The 20,125-nt window shown below is 45.9% G+C and overlaps 1 protein-coding gene across 5 annotated transcripts in view; it reads right to left on the bottom strand.

The window, feature by feature from the left end:
* The window catches only part of DROSHA (drosha ribonuclease III), a 3,547,421-nt gene that overhangs the window by 1,288,172 nt on the left and 2,239,124 nt on the right, over window positions 1-20,125 (bottom strand). The window lies entirely within an intron of this gene.

The following is a 20,125-nucleotide window of genomic DNA, read 5'->3' on the forward strand; positions in this document are numbered from 1 at the left end:
GAAGCCAAATTGGGTTGGGTCTAGAGTATGAAGGTTGCCTATGTACTTGTTGATAAGATCCATGATGATTCTTTCCATGGTCTTGCAGATGAGGCTGGTTAGACTTATGGGTCTATAATTCTCAGGGTTGGTTGATACTCCCCCTTTACAAAAGGGGGGCTGTTCTCCACTCTGCTGGAACAAAGCCAGCTCTCAGGCTACGGTTACAGAGAACTCCAAGTAGGTCTGCTAGGTCCTGTTTTAGACTGCGTAATAAGCAACCTGGGATGTTATCTGGTTCCACTGAGGCCATGTTTTTGGCCTTGGAGACTGCAGTCTGTCAGCTAGCGGGAAGGCAATTTCCTCCGGTAAAGTATAACTGGTACCAGCTACTACCAGTTCAGCACACAGCTGGGCCTTCCTTTTTAGATTTCGGATGTAGCTAAAGAATGCCTTAAGATTAACCTTAGCTAGGGATGCAATTTTAGCTTTGTAAATAGCTTTAGAGAACTTTACAAGATTTCTGATTTCCTCCAAGCTGTGAAGGGAATCCTTCCTCTGCTGAGTCAGTTTCTTCCTTTTTTTATATAACCTGTTCATATTTGAGGTCCACCAGGGTGACTTGCTTTTTCAAAAAGGACCTGGTTTTAATCTGTTGCTTAAATGTTTATAAAGGACATTTGTGTACACCTCTGCATACGAGTCATTGTTGTCTGCAATTGCGGGGGCTATAAAACTTTTTAAACCATCACTTAGTAGTTTGCTTTAGAAAGGTTTATGTTTTTTTTGCTCCTGTGGTGGTGATCAGGTTCAATAGTTACTTAGAATGAGACTAATTTATGGTACAACCTTACCAGGGAGAGCATCACACAGGGGGAGTGCAGTGACCACCCCCCAAGTTGGTGAGTACTATGTCTAGGTCATTTGAGCCCCTTGAGGGGATGCAGACTATCTGCTCCAAAGTATTTGTATTGACAAAGTCCAGGAACCTCTGGGCAAGCATGTTTGTGCTCATGTATGTCACCCAGTTGATGGAAAGACAGTTGACATCTCCCATGAATACGGTATTAAGGTGTTGGGCTGTATGGTGAGTGACTCCAATCGGTTCAGGTAGGTGGTGTGCTTTTCTTGGTTCACGGTGGGGGACCTATAGCAAGGGATGACGTGGCAGGGTATTCTGCTTATAGTTAATTGGAGATGGAGTAGTTCAAGAAACTCGTACTGTTTGACCAGTCTCGTGGTGCACTTGGCTTTAATGAAGATGGATACACCTCCACCTTTGGTTCTTTCATGTTCATTTTGAGTTCTGAACATGTGGAAGGCAATGTAGCCTTGCACGGCTGGGGTGCTTTTCGTGGCCTTGAACCGTGTCTCAGTGACTGCACAGACATCAGCATATTCCAAGGTGAGGAGTGCTTTCAGAAATGAAGTTTCATAGGTAAGTACTAGGTTATCTGCCTGAGGGCATCTATGAGCCTAACCAGAATGTGTTGGCTTTCGCCACCCCCTTAGATTAGTTCCCTGTGCCTCGGTCCAGCAGAGCCATTAGTTCCCTGTGCCTCTGTCCAGCAGAGCCACTGTAGTGATCCCCGGGGTAAATTTTCTGTTTCCCATCCACTCATCAAGGTTTCTCTTGAAGAGTGTTAGTGAGAGGCTCTGCCTAATGTAGATTGGAATCCTGTTCCAAAGCATGGGGAGTCTCTGGGACAGGACTCTACCCCTCCAGCACATCCTATTTATCGTTGTGGTGAGGTTTAGATCCCTAGAGCGTGTGGCTCTTGGGGATTTGTTTTTTTTAGTTGGAGCATGTCCATTAATTCTGGGTTGGACTTGGCCTTGTATGTCAGGCAGTGATCACCTCTGAGTAAGTGGTATGCAACCAAGTACAGCTGGAGTTTCTTCAGTCGGGCTGCATAGGGCATATGTTTGAGGCCAGTAATCCTCTTGGTGAGGTACTTCTGTGGTCTTTCCATCTGTTGCAGGTGTATTGTAAGGTACATCCCAAATGGGGTGTTGTACTCTACAATGGGTCTGATGAGTAGAGAGGCACAATAACCTCTTTTATTCTAGATGTGAACCCTTTTGTGATTAGGTGGGCCACATAGAAGGATTTTCTAACCACCTTGACAATATGATTATCAAAGGAGAGATTACTATCTACTTGGGTCCCCAGAACCCTTATTACATTTTCTGTACTTACGGGACTACCACGTATGAGGTAGTTTGCTGGTACTTCATTTTTTCCAAAGGGGATGACTATGCACTTTTAGGCATTTAGCTTGAGGCCATGATTTTGACACCAGGTATCCGTCTCAGTGTGACCCTTCTGGAGGATGTCTATCAGCTGGAGAGTCAATTATGACCCCCAGTTTGCACTTGTCTGAGAACTTGGTCAGCCATGGTCCTCCTGTGCTTGCCTGTACCTCTGAGAAGTATATACTGAACAGGAGGGGTCCCAAGACTGAGCCCTGGGGACGCCACTTGTAAATGGTTTAGAGTTGGACCTAGAGCCTTCAACTCTCACCATGTGGGTTCTATCTGTGAGTCAATTGGCAACCCATCTCATGATGTAGGGGTTTATGTTCAGGCTAGTGAGCTTGTCTATAATACTAGAATTGGGAATGGTGTCGAAAGCCTTTGCGAGGTCTAGGTAGGCTGTGTGGACCTCCTTTCCCTCATTTAAAGCCTTGGTAACTGTCTCAAAGAAGTCCACCAGGTTTAGGAAGCATGATCTGCCCTTAACAAAGCCAAACTGAGTAGGGGCCCAATGTTTGATAGTTCCCAATGTCTCTGTTAATGAATTCCATGATGATGCCTTCCATAGCCTTGCAGACCAGGCTAGTCAGGCTTATAGGGTGATAGTTCCAGGGGTCCGTTGTGGCGCCACCTTTGTGGAGCGGGATAATGGTTGCTGTGCGCCACTCTATGGGTACGTAGCCTGTAGAGAGGCTGAGTTTGAACAGTGTGTTTAGGTGAGGGGTTAGTTCATTTTGGAGCTCATGTAAGACACAGCCTGGGACACCGTCTGGTCCCATTGAAGCTGTATTTTTGGCTTTGGATAGGGCTGTTTTAACCTGTGTGTCAGTGATTGCCGGGGCACTACATTCGTCTGGTACGATTATGGGCCCTTTAGGGTGTGAGAGGGGTGAATTTTTCACTAAACCTGTCTGCCACAATGTTGGCAATATCAGTCGGTTCAGTGTATTTTGTGCCATGTGTAGACTCCCAGCATTAAGCAGCAGAACCTTGAGTATGTCTTGAGTGGATTTTGTTACATTGAAAATGTTTTGATATTGCCTAAAAAAAGCACTAAGGGGGAGGCAACTGCCTTTGCCAGTATCCGAAAGCCTAGAGGAGACAGATGCAGACCATCTCTGGCAAAGCCGCATGGCATGTCAACCATGTCTGCCCAGGCTGTCAGATACTGGATACCCATGGAATGACACCACAAGCTAAGCCAATTGTTGAAGTTGATAATTTTTTGTTTACATTGTGGCATCATCCTGGGTGAAGGCAAAATGCTGCTTAGGGCTAGGTTCATAATCCGAGAGTTCAGTCATGTCTCTCTTCATATAGTCCAGAGAGGTACATCTTAAGTCATTTACCCCAATATGGCTATAACAGAGTCATAACGGTACTTGTTGAGTGACTTGAGTACATGTGTGATTTGTTGGATCCTGGCACCTGACAGGCAGCTGACTGTGACCTTCTCCTTGTCCAGCCTGCTGAGGGAGACATCTATGTGTCTCACTGTGGAGTCACCTATGACCAAGACATTAGGTTTTGAGATGTTTCGCCTTATGGGCTTGCTTACTGAGACACTGATGGGTTTACTATTAAAAGTACGAAATTCAAAATAAATTTCGTACCTAAATGTCGAAAATTAATGTCGAATCTGCAGATTTACGGCTGTTCAGTTAGTCGTAAATCTGCACTAATTGCTGAAAATGTATTTGACATTTTACAGAAATTGACGACAATGCCACCCTTGCCGTAAATCACGAACTCCTACAGCCCCCCCCCAAACCCCCCAACTACTTATTCCAACTCTGAGATCGCACTACAGTGAGTAAAGGGATGCATTTCCTTAATCACACTGTACCGTGATCTCTGTATATCCTTTTGTTCATTTATATTTGCGAATGCACAGGACATTCGCAAATATAACGTTCAAACATTTAGAATGTACTCATATGAACTATTCGAACATCTACAGTTCAAATAATTCATAGGCGTACATTCCGACATCGATATTTTAATAGTAAACCACACTGGTGTGTGTGTTACTATGTGCAGTGGTTTCTATTTGCATAGCAGTGCGTGCAACTGGTTTACATGTGGGAGGTCTCTGATCTTTAGGTAGGCTTCTAGTGAGTACCTCCATGTATGTGGTTTGTGTGTCGTGACCTCATTTTGTGTGAGAGGTAAAGTCTGTGTGCTGGCAACTTGTTTGATGTCCGGTTTGCTGTTACATACGAGAACTGATTCCAATTTCATAGTGTAACAACATCTCTCACACAGGGTATTTGTTTTAGGAGTAAGTGGTTGTCAGTATAAATAAGGCAATTACTACATTGCCTCAGGATGCCCATATCATACAGGCTGGCCAGTGAACTGATGGGAAACTACCTGTCCATTACAGCAGGTTTTTACTATATGTACCGTTAGAGAAGGGAATGGGCTAGCTTGACCAGTTTTTGTGCTAGGACTAACAAGGGTGCTTGTTCTATTGAAAACCATGGATGATAAGTGTGGCAACTCTGCTCAGTGCGTGCCCATAGTGCAGTAGGTAAGCTTGGGAGGATTCCACTGGCAGACATCTAGGAAAAAAATTGAGTTTCAAGGTGTTTGCATCTATACATGGCACCACTAAAGTACAGTTGTGTACACTTACCATAAATGTAGATGTTCAAGTGTATTCACTGTTGCAGTCATTACATTTGGGTTATCTGCTTGCAGTAGCCCTCAGTCAGCCTGATTAACAAAGTCTTGGGTCCTGTGTCGGTTGCTGTCTCTTCTTCCGTGATGCCAGGTAGTCAGGGTTATAAAACATGCAACCGACGCCATTACATCAGTTTTTCTTGTCCCAGATGTCAGGTGACCCCTTAATGGGAAGCAATAAAATATAATAAATACAAGGTTATACCTTTAACAAAAAAGCAAATTCACCAAAAAGCTTTTAAGCATAGTAAAGGAGAGTAGAGGTATAGCCAAAAGAAGTCAGGGGGCTGGAGGGAGGGTAACCAGGACTGCAACAGTGAATACAGTCGAACATCTACATTTATGGTAAGTGTACACAACTGTACTATGTTCTTCCTGTTGCAGTCATCACATATGGGTAGATTCCCAAAGCTAAGGATGGGAGGAGGAATTTAGATAGCATTAGGACCAGCTATAAGACCCTTCAAGACTGCAGTGGCAAAGCCAGCTCTGGATTTAGAGAAAATTGGCAAGTGGTAATGCTTGGTGAAAGTATGTGCAGAACTCCAGGTAGCAGCTTCTAGGATGTCTCTAGTAGGGACACCTCTGAGAAAGCCTGTAGAGGTAGATGCAGACCTGGTTGAATGGGGTCTGATCCCCTGTGGGATACATTTTCCATGGTGCTTATAGCAGAAATGAATGCAGTGGCCTATCCATTTAGAAATGGTTTGCTTTGAAATAGCCTTCCCCTCTGCCCATGCAGTAAATGCCACCAGCAATTGTTCAGATTTCCTTTGAGGTTTAGTCCTGTCCACGCAAAATCTAAGCCATCTGTGCACATCTAAGGAGTGCAGTATTCATTCTCCATTGTTCTGTGGATTAGGAAAAAAGGTTGGCAAATGAATGGACTGATTAAGAGCCACAATGGACACCACCTTGGGCATGAAGGAGGGATTGGTTCTGAGGGACACCCTGTCCGCATGAAAGATGATGAAAGGCTCCACTGCCATAAGAGTCTGTAATTCAGATACCCTTCTTGCTGAAGTGATTGCTAAAAGGCAGGCCGTTTTCCAAGAAAGGAATTTTAAATCTGCACTTGCAACTCGCTCGAAAGGAGGAAGAGTGAGTTTTTCCAATACGAACTTAAGGTCCCAGGCTGGAGTTGGGATTATCCTGGGTGGTCTTAAGTTTTTGGCCCTTCTGAGGAACTGCTTGAGCAGTGGATGACAGAAGAGGTGTGGGTCTGTGTTATAATGAGCTGAAATGGCTTTGATGTGAATTTTGATGGAGGAAAAAGAAAGGCCCTTGTGAAACATCTCAGTTAAGTATTGAAGAATCTGAGTCAAGTTGGGCGCTGCTGTGCCCATCCCTTGAGATGGGTTCCAGGCATAAAATCTTTTCCATTTTTCAGCATAAGATTTTCTAGTACTAGGCCTCCTTGCCTCTAAAATGATATCCAAAACTTGTTTATTGAGGGATGGTAAAGGAGAGAGTAGGTAATTAGCCAGGCTGCTAGGTTCAGGGTTTGAAGCTGAGGGTGCAGAATCTGGTTCTCCTGCTGAGACAACAGGGTAGGGGTCTGAGGCAGGTGCCATGGAGCCAACAGTGACACACTGCGCAAGAGGGGGTACCAGTGTTGGCGTGGCCAGTCTGGTGCAATCAATATCGTCCTTGGTTTGTCCTGCTTGATCTTTAGTAGTACTTTGGAAAGGAGAGGCAGAGGAGGAAAGGCACAGACTGATAGGTTATTTCAGCTGAAGGACAGAGCATCCACTTTCCAAGCTTGTTTGTGGGGAGTCCTTGTGCAAAATTTGTCTAATTGGTAGTTATGTGGGGAGGCAATCAGGTCTATATCTGGGCTCCCCCATTTGTTTGTCAACATGTTGAAAGTCTTTGATTTCAATTTCTGCTTGTGTGGGTCCATGAGGTTTCTGCTTAGTCTGTCTGCCAGTGTATTTAGTTTTCCTGGCAGGAATTGAGCCTGTAGATGCACTTGGTAGCTCAAGGCTGTGTTCCACAGTGCCATGGCTAGTCTGCAGAGGGGGTAAGAATGGGTACCAGTGGTGTTGTCTGTCTTTACCATTAATTGTCCTGGAAGAATGTGGTCCTTGAAGGCTGTAAGAGCATTCTGTACAGCTAACATTTCTTTTTGATTGATATGTAGGTGCGTTTGATTTGGGTTCCATTTGCCCTGAATGCACTTCCCTGCCAGGTGAGCCCCCCATGCATATTCTGATGCGTCTGTTATTAGGGTTTGGGCGGCAGGGGGTAGAGTGAATGGTATTCCCTTGTTTTGGTGGCAGGCCTCTGCCCACCAAAGGAACTCTAGCCGTAGGCAAGGTATGATAGGAATCATTGCGTCTAGATCCTGAAAATGTTGACACCATAGGCTTTTTAGATACCATTGTAGTTTCCTCATATGCAGTCTTGCATACGGAATTAGAGGAATGCAAGAGGCCATGAAACCCAAGGCTTGCAGTATTTGCCTTGCAGATAGCAGGGTTTTTGTGGCCATTAGTTTGAAGTAGGTTGTCAAATTAATTTGTTTCTCTGACGTGAGGAAAGCCATCTGGGAAGTTGTATTCAAGCTTGCTCCCAGGAATATGATTTGTTGACAGGGTACCAGGTGTGATTTCTTTTTGTTTATGGTGTACCCCAGACAAGTTAACACCTTTTGTACAAAAGCCAGATGATTCAGAAGTATGTCCTGGCTTTCTACCTGAATTAGACAATCGTCCAGGTATGGGTATATTTGAATATTTCTTTGCCTGCAAAATGCGATGACTGGAGCTAGGCACTTTGTGAATACCCTGGGCACAGCAGATAAGCTAAAGGGCAGTGCAGAGAAATGATAGTGCATGCAGCCTGCTTTGAAGCATAGGTATCTTCTGTAAGATTTCCTGATTGGGATGTGCAGGTATGCGTCCTTTAAATCGAGTGTCGCCATCCAGGCATCTTTGCCTACCACAGGAAGCAACTGGTGAAGAGTAAGCATCTTGAATTTTGGAATCACCAAAAAGTGTTTAAGGTAGACAGGTCCAGGATAGGGCGCCATGAGTTGTCTTTTCTGGGTTCCAGGAAAAGTCTTGAGTAGACACCTTGTCCCTTTTCCTCTTCTGGTAAAGTTTGAATAGCTTTTATGCTTAAGAGAAAGAATACTTGCTTTTGAGCCTCTGCCCACTGATTTGGGGGTAGATCTGGCCAACCGTTTGGGATTGGTAACATGTGGAAGTGAAATCTGTATTCTTGGGAAACTATATATAAAATCCATTTGTCCTGGGTAATGAGTTCCCAGTTTTTTGCATGCAGAGCAATCTTCCTCCCCAAAGGAGCAGTCAGTTGAGAAGTGCTTGGAAGTTTTAAAGTTAAGTCATCGAGACAGTTTAGCATAGGGGGGAGTTTTACTACTCCCAGATTTGGAAGTGGGAGTCCCCCACTGCTTAGTCCTGTGCGTACCTTGGGACTGAAGCCTGGATGTTCTGCTGGATCTGGGTTTGGACTGAGAAGGCCTGAAAGAGGCAGGAAAGGACCAATTCTTAGAGGGCCAATGCCTACTAAATCTAGGAGGTTGTAATTGTAAGAAATTTTAAACAATTTGCATAGATTTAGCTTTTTTTCTCCATCTTTTTAAGAACTTCTTCTGCCTTGTTGCCAAACAGACGGTCCTGATTTAAGGGACCATCCAGTAATTTTGCTTTAACATGATCTGGCAAGGATTGCTCCTTAAGCCAAGCATGCCTTCTAAGTACAGACCCAGTGACAGCAGCCCTGCATGATGCCTCTAGTGAATCAAAACCACATTGCAAAGTATGTTTTCCAACCTGTTCAGCAGAATGCATTAAATCCTGTAAATCCTATTTTCAGCACAATCAGGAATCAACATCATTTTCTGTTTAAGCAATCCAACGATATGCTGCTGATACTTTAACATATGAAACTGGCAGTTTAAGGCCCTAATGGCCAAGGTTGCAGAAGTGTATACCTTCTTACCCCATCTATCCAGCGCCCTGGAGTCTCTATCAGAGGGGGGTAGGATTTTTGGCAGTAGTAGCCTTAATGCCCTTGGGTCCCTGTGAAATGGTCTCAGGATCCACAGTAGAATTTTTGAGAAGGAACTTGTGAGAGTCAGGAACCTTGTAATATCTATCAGGTTTTCTAGGAGCAGGAGGTAAAGTCAGGGGCCAAGCTGGATTCCGAAAAAGCATCATCAACAATATCTAGTACAGGAGGGATAGCTAAAGGCCTGTGCTGGGGCAGCAGTAAGAAATCTCTAAGCCTCCTCTTAAAATCAGAGTAATCCTAACTTTTCCAACGAAAATGCTCCCTAAGAGTATGGAAGGTTTCACCAAAAGAGACATCCTCTGGGGAAGAAGCAGAGGGAATAGCGTCCTCAGCATCAGAATCCTCATAGGTAGATAAGGGTAAATCCTGGTCATCAGAGGAAACAGGAATCTCAGATTCCTGGTCAGAAGTATCATAAGCAATATCAGTCCTAGGTCTCTTAGAGGGGAAAGGTTGGCTTCTCCTGATTAAAGTAATAAGGTCTTCAGCCATTCTTATCATTTGTTTTTTAGGCCTGGGGGCCTGACCATGTGGTCTGGGCATTGGTTTTTTAGGCATGGTTCGAGTTTTAGGCCTTGTAGAAGAAGATGGCGTTGGTTTGACATGCAAGTCAGTAGGCCTGAATACACCCTCAGAAGCCGGTGCCTGCACAGTGGCTCCGGACCCATCCAAGGTAGAGACATCCGCAGGTTCCACAGTTGAAGCATCTCGCAGCATACCGGACTCCGAATGGGTCTCAGTAGAGGCCTGCGAATCTGAAGTAGCAGGTATCGGGGCTGCGAAAGCGCCTCACTGAGTACCGGCGAACTGGTGACTGGCTTAGGAGAAGCGTCGTCGGCAGCTTTGGACCTAGGCAGCCTGTGTCTGTCTTTATCTTTGCGTTTTTTCAGAATGTCAGTAGTCGGACGGCTTACCGAAGACATATCTGGATAATTGAACCGAGCACCAAAATATTTAGAAGCGATAATATACCGACGACGGATAGTTCGTTGCTTAAATAAGGCACAAAATCGACAGCGAGGTATGTTGTGGTCAGGGCCTAGGCAAGGAATACAGTACGAATGGAAATCTTTATGAGGTATTTGCTTTCCACATCGGTTTAGAGCAAGAAAAAGTTTCACCAATGGGGTACTTAGCTTTCGTTGAAGACTTCGGTTCTGAAACTCAAAAACGAAAATTTCAGGAGTTGGCCAACCGACATTTGTGAACTGCATCTGCTTTGGGCACTGCACGGCAAGAAAAACTTATGTAATCACGTCAGCTGCATGTTTTTTACCCCTGACTACCTGATGTCACGGAAGAAGAAACAGCAACCGACGCAGGACCCAAGACTTTGTTAATCAGGCCAGCTGAGGGCTACTGCAAGCAGATAACCCAAATGTGATGACTGCAACAGTGAAACACGAAGAACATCCCCTGTTGCACTGTGTGCTGCAACGCACAAACAAGAGGGTTAAATATAGGTGAAATTAAAACACTAAGCTAATCTACGAGTAGCACACAATTAACCTTCTTCCAGTAATCCCCAGGTCAGACAAGGCTGGAATAACACTCTTCTGCCACAAGAATGCAAGAGTCCTTCTTAATGTAAGATGGCTGGTTTAGTGCTCTAGTATATCAACAACAGGCTAGATTCGGCAGGTCTGAATCTAGTCTATGCTATCTGGGTATCAGAACAGTGCAAATCAAGTGCAGAAAAGTGTAAAAAAATACTTAGAGCGCATTTTGTGTGTTTCCCAGCTCAGAGAGACCAGGTAAACACCTAATATCACCAGAAGAATAATCCCAGTCATCCTAATGTAAAAGGACAGTAAAGGATTGTCCGGAGTGAAATCAGATATAGATACAGCAGTGTACTTAAAGAGGTTATAAAAGTGTGATTATTCAATAAAAGTACTCCACTTTGAATAAATGAGCCAACAGCCACTCAGCTGTACAGAATTTATAAAGATACTAAAAAACAAGATAAACTGTTTAATAAGCCCTCCAGCCAATAAAACTGCATTTAGAAAGCTCAAGTATTTCCCGAACCTATGCAGACCAGGCTACCTTCCCAGTGCACTAGATGGAAAATCCACTGACCTCTTTTGATGCAAAAACAATTGTTTGCTAGAGTGTAAAAATACACTACTTCATCTAACTGCTACCTAGATAATAAAGTCAGAGCAGGTAGAACAGACAAGGGGAGGAAAATGCACAATTTCAACATAAGCACAAGGAAAGGCAAATAAATAATTTAGGATATCAGCAGCAGCATAGAAAGGGTAGAGCTTATTAGGGCCAATTTACAGTAGGGAGGGCAGCTTAAAATCACCAGATTTAAAAAACAGATCAACAAAACGGAGGGTGGGTGGGGAACACAGCAGGGAATCACAAGCAGTGCTTTAGTTTATGCAGGCTTCAAATCTTTTCAGACAAAGGGAAAGACCCAGAATTTCACTGAACATTTAATTATCATTCAACAGACAATTTAACCAATGAAAAAACATGCTCCTCTAATGACTAACGGTATCACACAAACTGATCCCACAGGGACAGCAAATCCGCTAGTGGATAAGTTTTGTGAAAATTTCACCCCTATAAACCTTGCCCCAAACTTCTCCCCACCCTATATATCTGAAGAACAGGTCATCAAAGCCTTGTCTAAGGCAAAAAACACAGCCTCTATGGGGCCAGACAGCATCCCATGCTGTCTTTTAAACAAGCTAAAACATGAACTAGCATAACCATTAAGTTCCCTTTTCAATCATAGTCTAAGCAGAGGCTTTGTTCCTGCGGAAAGGAGAACAGCAACAGTTATTCCCCTCCACAAAGGTGGCCTAGCAACAAGACATGGAGAATTACAGACCCCCTAAGCCTGACCAGACTCATCTGTAAGGCCATGGAATGCATCATTATGGACCTCATAAATAAAGACATAGGCAACCTCCAAACCCTGGATCTTACCCAATTCAGCTTCATCAGGGGCAGACCCTGCCTGTTAAATCTTGTGGATTTTTTCAAAAATGTAACCAGGGCCATTGATGAGGGAAAATCCATGCACACAGCAAATCTCGACTTGGCAAAGGCTTTCGACACAATCCCACACTCAGGCATTATCGATAAACTTAGAAAACTGAATGTAAACCCCTTCACTGTAAGATCGGTTGCCAACTGGCTTCCAAACCGGTCACACACTATCAAAGAGGGAGACTTCACATCAGCCAGCAGACCTGTTACCAGCGGGTTGCCAGAGGGGGTCAATGCTGGGTTCTCTACTGTTTGGTATATACTTCTCAGAAGTTCAGGTCAAAATTAAGGGGTTGTGTCTGACCAAGTTTGCAGACGACTGCAAACTGAGTGCAATTATTGAATCCTCAAATGATATCAGTATATTCCAGAAGGGTCTTATATAGACCAACTGGTGTCTATATGAATGCAAAGAAATGCATCATCATTTTCTTCAGCACAAACAATGTCCCTTCACACTATCAAATTAACAACAATACCCTAAGTACCCTTGAAATGGTAAGGGACTTGGGTTCACAAGTTGACCGTGAACTTAACTTCAACTACGGTGCGTCTACAGCAGTAAGGAAGGCTTCCTACGTAACACACCTGATTAGTAAAAGCATCGGTTCAAGAGCAAAAGAGGTTATAACCCCTCTGTATTTGGCTCTAATCTGGCCCACAACCGAGTATAATGCATGTGCAGCAATTGAAGAGACCTCAGAGGTTTCTAACAAAGAAGATCAAGGAACTCCAACACATGCCATACACAAAAAGACTAAAGTCCCTGTCACTTTACTCTGTATCATATAGACTTCTTATGGGAGACTTAAGCCTGGCTTACACAGCAATGTCAGACCCAAACCTAATGAACTTGCTGCAATATCTGTAAGTCAAACAGGACTAAGACCACCTGTTCCAGAGACCAAAATATGGCCTGTGACTTAAAAAGGACATGCTGAAGGGACAGACTTATCTCCCAGTGACTGCCGCATCTTTGGAATAGGCTACGAATTCATGTGAAACAAAGCACTTCTATGACACTGTTCAGTAGGATCATGGACAAATAGAAGGGGCACCGTAAATTCTTAGTGGAAATAGCATCCACAACCCTCCTGTACATGGGCAGTCATTAATAGATAATCTAAGTGTCTACCTCTCAAATAGAACACAAACACCAGGTCAAGCAGATTTCTTAAAACAGAAAACAAAATGGAGCAGGTGTCAGAAAGCAGCTCTATCAGTCACAGATGAAAAACAAAAGTTATGTACTTACCATAACATTTCATCTGAGTCATTGCTTCTCATTTGTCTTTAACCTGTGGGATTCGGATCTGGCACAGATCCGACACGGCCATCTACTCCAGCATTGGAGCTGAAATCTAAGCTCCTCCCCTACCCATAATTCCCCCGCTCTCCCCTTAGATTGAGTTAGCTGCAGAACAGCACCAACCCCTCACAACAGAAAAAAAATCATCCCTGACCAAAAGTGGCATTAGCCATAAAAACTCAGCTCTAGCCAAGAAGAAGCCTATGGCTGCCTCTGTCCAGTCCACTATACAGCCAAACAGACAGGGGGGAAGGAGGGAGGGATGGATGAAGACAAATGAAAATCAACAACTCAGATGGAATATTATGGTAACTACATAACTTCTTTATCTGAAGTTGTCGTTTTCATTTGATCTTCAACCTGTGGGACAGAGTCTCTAGCAACAATAACCTTGGGAGGCCCTCATGGAAGGATGTCCCGAAGAACAGTTGAGCCAAAGGAAGCCGTGCTCCTGGAGAGAATATCCACTTTGTAATGGGAGACAAAAGTATGCAAAAAGGACCAGGTAGCAGCTAAACAGATATCACCAATAGGAACCTTGGACCAAAAGGCCGCAGAAGTAGATACTGATCTGGTAGAATGCGCCCAAATGGAATATGGTGGAGACAAACTTTTGGAATGATAGGCCGTAGAAATACAACTAGAAATACAATGAGCAAGAGTAACCTTAAAAATAGGCTTTCCCAGCCATGGCTTAGAAAAAGACACAAAAATTGATCCGACTGTCGAAAACAGGTAGTTATGTACTCACCATAACGATCTATGTATGTGGTCCATCTCGCCTCACATTCTTTACTCATGGGTTCGGAGCTGAGAATCGGCTCCGACTCGGCCAACTTATTTTCTAGCACGAAGTCTCTAATTGGCTGGGCTAACCCGGTATCCCAAGATGCACCTCGCCCTAGCCTCAGATCTACTTTGCAGCCATCCTAATCACATCCCACGCACACAACTGCCACTGAAAAAACAACTGACATTGAAGGGTTCTCAGAACCAATTTTCCTCCAAATCCTATAGGAAGGGGACAGGTGGGAGCGTACGTAAGAATGTGAGGCGAGATGGACCACATACATCGATCGTTATGGTGAGTACATAACTACCTGATGTTATGTGGTCCTATCTCGCCTACATTCTTTACTCACGGGACAGCGTCCCCAGCACCTCTATCCTGGGCGGCTCATAGGAAAATACTAAACTGTTATCACGAACCACAAACTTATAAAATAAATCCAGAAGCACAAAAGTATTCCGGTTGTCCGCTTGATTGCTTTTGTGCTTCTGGATTAATTTCATAGGAAAATACTCCTGAGAACCGTGGAACCAAAGGAAGCCCGGCCCCTAGAAGCCACGTCCAACTTGTAATGAGTAATGAAGGTGTGCGGAGAAGCCCAAGTGGCCGCAGCACAAATATCATCCAATGAAAGCCTAGCATGGTATGCTATTGATGTAGACACTGCCCTGATAGAATGAGCTTTAATGGGAAAAGGTAAATTTCTGCCTGCTGACGAATAGATAAAGGAAATACAATCTTTGATCCATTTAGAAATTGTGCTCTTGGAAATAGGACAACCTGTTCTGTTTTCTGAGAAGGACACAAACAGTTGATCAGACTTCCTAATATGCTTAGTCCTGTGTAAGTAGAATCTTAATTGTCTGTGCACATCCAACTGGTGAAACCTAAACTCTGCTTTATTGGAAAAGTTCGGAAAGAACACTAGTAACTCGATAGACTGATGCAGATTAACGGTGGATGACACCTTCAGAAGGAAGGACGGGTTAAGTCTCAGGGAAACTCTGTCCTTATGGAAGGTCAAATACGGAGGCTTAATGGACAAGGCTTGAATCTCTGATACTCTTCTGGCCGATGTAATGGCTATCAGGAAAGCCATCTTCCAAGATAGAAATTTTAATTCACAGGTGGCAGCCGGTTCAAAGGGCGGTGAAGTGATGGCTTGTAACACAAGGTTTATATCCCATGGCATGACAGGTTCTGAAACCGGAGGACGAAGTAACCAGGCGCCTTTCAAGAAGGCCTTACAAAGTTTATGGCCCATAAGAGAAGGCTCGTAAGATGTATGAAAGTTGGAAATTGCAGCCAGCTGCACCTTAATGGTAGCAGGCGTGGAGCCCTGTTGGAAAAGCATGGCTAAAAAGTCTAAGAGCGATGGAATTGGGGCTGTGAAGGGGTCCAAACCTTGGGCCTGAGCCCAAATGGAGAATCACTTCCACTTGCTGGAATAAATCCTTCTGGTGGAAGACTTATGAGATGAAGACAAGATGTGTACCACCTCAGGTGAAAAGGAATGTCGTCTAACTAGTGATGGAAGTGGAGCAGCCAGGCTGTCAACCTGAGGGTTCGCAGGAAGGGGTGGAGCTGTCCTGACATGAATCAGTAGGTCTGGCACTGGGTCCAGAGTCCAAGGGCCGTCCACTGTGTACTGCTGAAGAAAGGGGAACCATAGTTGTCAAGGCCAGTGTGGAGTAATTAGAATCATCCTGCTTCCCAAGGATATGGCTTTCTGAATCACTCTTGGTAACAGAGGAAATGGAGGGAAAGCATAGATCAGACCGGGGGGCCAATCGTGGACTAGAGCGTCCCTGGGTGACTCCCCCTGTGGGGGGATCAGTGTGAAGTACTTGCTGCATTTGGCATTGAGAGGGCTGGCGAAGAGATTGCAGCAAGGCTGACCCGTTGAAAATTTGAACCGCCACTCGGTCGTTCAGGGACCACTCATAAGGCATCAGAATAGCTCTGCTCAGCCTGTCCGCTATCATGTTGGTCTTTCCCGGAATGTGCGTTGCCACTAAAAACCATTGGGAAGACACTGCCCAATGCCACACTCGCATGGCCTCTCTGCAGAGGGGATAAGACTTGGTTCCCCCCTGCTTGCTCAGGTACCACACCACGGACATGTTGTCCGAGTGAACTGCAATCGTCCCCCGAGGAAGAGAGCTTTGGAGTGCCCGCAACACCAGTAACACCGCTCTCATCTCTAGAACATTGATGTGCACATGTACCTCGTGATCTTGCCACATGCCTTGGACCGTCCTGCCAAGATAATGCCCCCCCACCCCATCTGGGAGGCGTCCATGGTCACCGTGGCTACTGGAGACGTAGGAATCAAGCTCCTCCCTTTGTTCAGATTGGTGGAGCATAACCACCAGTGGAGGTCCTGTTTGCACTGTTCCGTGAGAAGTATCAAGTGGGAAAGAGGAAGTTTCTGAAAGGACCATTGGGCCGAAAGGAGCCACTGTAGGATCCGCATGTGTAACCTGGCTAGAGGCACCAGCATGATGGTGGCAGCCATGGATCCCAGGAGCTGGAGAACTAACCTGGCCTGAACTCTCTTGAGGGGCAACAATGTGTGAATCTGAGACTGCAGCACTCTTATTCTCTCTTGTGGCAGAAAGGCCCGCATTTGAATAGAGTCTAGCTCGGCGCCTATAAAAACAAAACGCTCTGAGGGCAGCAAGGCAGACTTTTCCCTGTTCAAGGTAATTCCTAGTTGGTGACAAAGTGTAATGGTAGCCTCCCTGGCTTGAATAAGGAGATGCCTGGTGGGGGCGGTGAGAAGCCAGTCGTCCAGATATGGAAACACCTGGAATCCCCAACGTCTCAGGTGAGCCGTCACCACTGCCAAACACTTGGTAAACACCCTGGGGGCTGTGGTGAGACCAAAGGGCAGGGCACGAAACTGGAAGAGAATGGCTCTCAGCCGGAAGCATAAATGAGTCCTGGATGCCTTGTCCATCTTGATGTGGTAGTAGGCATCCTTGAGATCGATGGAGCACATCCATACTCCTTTTTCCAGCAAGGGAAAAATGACCATTCGGAACTTGGACTTTAGAATGTAGTGATTCAATCGGCTGAGATCCAGAATGGGCCTCAGGTCCCCTGTTCTTTTTGGCACCAAAAAGAGTCTTGAGTAAGTTCCTGATCCGATATGGTCTGAGGGGACTGGTTGGATGACTCCTTTTTCTAGCAGCTTTGAAACTTCTAGTGATGCTTGATCCCACTGACTGGGTGGAACGTCCGGGAATATTTTGACTGGAGGGGGTGTTGATAAAAAGGGGATGGTGTAACCTCCGGTAACTATTCGAAGCCCCCAATGATCCTGGGTGATGCTTTCCCAGGCTTCCGAATGCAACGAAATTCGTCCCCCGACTGGCTCCGGAACAGCACAGTCGGGCAATGCCTCAGGAATGCTGAAAGAAGACCCGCGAAAGGAATCGCGGTCTCCCGAGTTGCGGAGGTCTCCTCTGCCTCTAGGACGGCGTCTTCCAGAATAATTTCCCCCTCCTCTGCCTCTGGAGGGGGGACTCACCTTGAGTGGCAGGGAAAGACCTCTGTGACTTCTTGAACCACATTTTCCCTCCTCTCTCAGCTTTGGGGTAAGGCCTAGAATGAAGAGAGAAATGGGCCCCTACAACAGATAGGGTCTTCCCCTCCTGTTCGCATCTGGTGAGGGTGTCTTTTATTTTGGTCCCGAAGAGTGAGGACCCATCAAAGGGGGCGTCAGTGAAGGAAGACTTAAAGGCCTTCGAGAAATGATACAGGCGCATCCAGGCTTGCCTTCTGAGAGCTACACCTGAGCTAGCTGCCCTACTCGCCCCTTCGGCTGCATAGGATATGAGCCTCATGGATGAGATGACAATGGAACCAAGGGTAGACAACTGGGCGTTAACAGTCTACGCTACCGCCTCAGGCATGTTACCCGTCAGAGTGTCTCCTAGCTCCTTAAGGAGATCTCTTTGGAGCTGAGTAAAATGACAAAGATAATTCAGCGACCGCAATGTAAAGGTCGCTGAAGACAGGGTACGCTTCCCGTACCGGTCCATACTCCTGGACTCCTTGTTAGGTGGATGGACGGAAGAAAAAGCCTCTGCAACTTCCTGCTGAGTGGCTGCCGCCACCACCAAGGCATCTACGGAAACCCCTATGGTCAGGGACTCTTTACCCGGGGGAGCAGAAAGAAACTTATTTGGACGTCTGGGCACCGGTTCCACGGAATCAGGGGTCTCCCACACCCTTCGACAAATCAAATCCAGGAGTTCATCAAAGGGTGGAGACACCCAGGAGGCGCAGGGTTGAGCTCCGAAGGCCTTGAGGAATACCGACTCCTCCTCAGAGGGGGTCTTGGAAGGCCAGTCGCCTCTCTGCCTCAAAATCTCCAGGATGTTGGAGAAAGAGACATCGGAGGACGACTTAGGGGACCCCTCAGACTCCTCGAGGTCAGCATCGGATGTGAGGGACTCGTCCTGGGAGTCTATGTGCTTCCTCTTGCACAACTTCTTTCTAGGGGGCTCCTCAGGCACTGACCCTGAGGGGCCCTCAGAAAGTTGGGGACCACTCATGGGGTTATCCTCAGACCTTCGTGCTCCACCATCCATGGACAGAGGTGTGTCAGAGGCTCTAGCCGGGGTGTAGGGGGAAGGAGTGACCGATCTGGGTGATGTAACTGACGAGCTGGCAAGTGCGCTCCTCATGGCCTCGAAGGCAGGTCCCCCCGAATCAGAGGACCGACCCGTCTCCAAGACCACAACCGGAGTCGGCGTTCTCCGAACCGAAGCACCGAGAGGGAGACTCAGAACCTACAAGAGTCCCGAGGTATCCCCCTCGGGTCCAACTGAGGAAACCAGAGTACTGAAACCAGAGGACGGAACCGACATGGTTGGAGCCAACGTCGGCTCCGATAAGCTCGCAAGGGGTATCGGAGCCGACACAAGAACATCACTCGGCACGGAGCACTCCGGCTCCGACGACACAGGGGTGCTCGGAGGAGGAATCATCGGTACAAGAATAGGGACTAGCTCCGGAGCCGAGAACAATTTTGCTAACACCGGCGACTGCAGGAGCCTCTGGACCACCCTATCCACATCCAAATCAGACAGCCTAGAGGGTTTGGAGGAAATAGAGGGAGATCGGGATCTCCTACCCGGAGACTCAGGCCTAACACTGGGTGACCGGCTCCGAATAGGTTCCAATAATATCGGGGCTGAGGTCGACTCCAGTACAACGGATACCTCCTGCGGCCCCGAGGACAATGGAGCCGAGGAGGCAGTATCCACTTTCGAAACTTTCTCCGGGGGCTCTGAAGAGACAAATGGAGCCGGAGATCTTTTCTTGGCCTTGGAAGTCTTAGACTTAGTACTAGAAGAAGAGTCTAAGGACTCCTCAAAAGAAAGTTTAAACAGGCCCTTCAAAATCAACTTATTTTTTCTTTCCTGCAGTACCCTCGGGCTAAAAGCATGGCAAAAACTGCAGGACTCTTGCAGGTGAATAGCACCAAGACAATAAACACAGATAGAATGCCCATCTGTGATGGACATCTTGTAGCGACATTTAGAGCATTTCTTAAACCCAGACGGTTTATGCTCTTTCTGCTCTTTAGACATAACAGTACACAGCACCCACTCAACAGACGATGACAGACATAAGAGGAAGGCGGGAAAACCAAACCAAGAACAACCAAAGAAACTCTAATTTAAATGTTTCTTTGGTGCAGCAAGGAATCTAACTACTGACCAACAAAAACACAATTTTACAGAAAAAACACACCGGAGAGGACTAGGTCCTCTAATTTAAACAGGCCTAGCCCACCAAAAGAGGGATACCACAAAAAAAACCCACAACTCGCTCATACAGTACACTCACAATGAAACTAGCTATTAAAATAGCTTTTTACTAGAAACAGACTGCTAAATACTTATGAAAAGTATAGAAAGGGTACTTAGCCACAGCCAAGCGAGACCTAACTCTACGAGCGGCAAACGAGATCTGGGGCTAGGGCGAGGTGCATCTTGGGATACCGGGTTAGCCCAGCCAATTAGAGACTTCATGCTAGA

This window comes from Protopterus annectens, chromosome 3.part0 (assembly GCF_019279795.1).
Source record: "Protopterus annectens isolate FY-2018-M chromosome 3.part0, PAN1.0, whole genome shotgun sequence".
Classification (NCBI taxonomy): Eukaryota; Metazoa; Chordata; order Ceratodontiformes; family Protopteridae; genus Protopterus; species Protopterus annectens.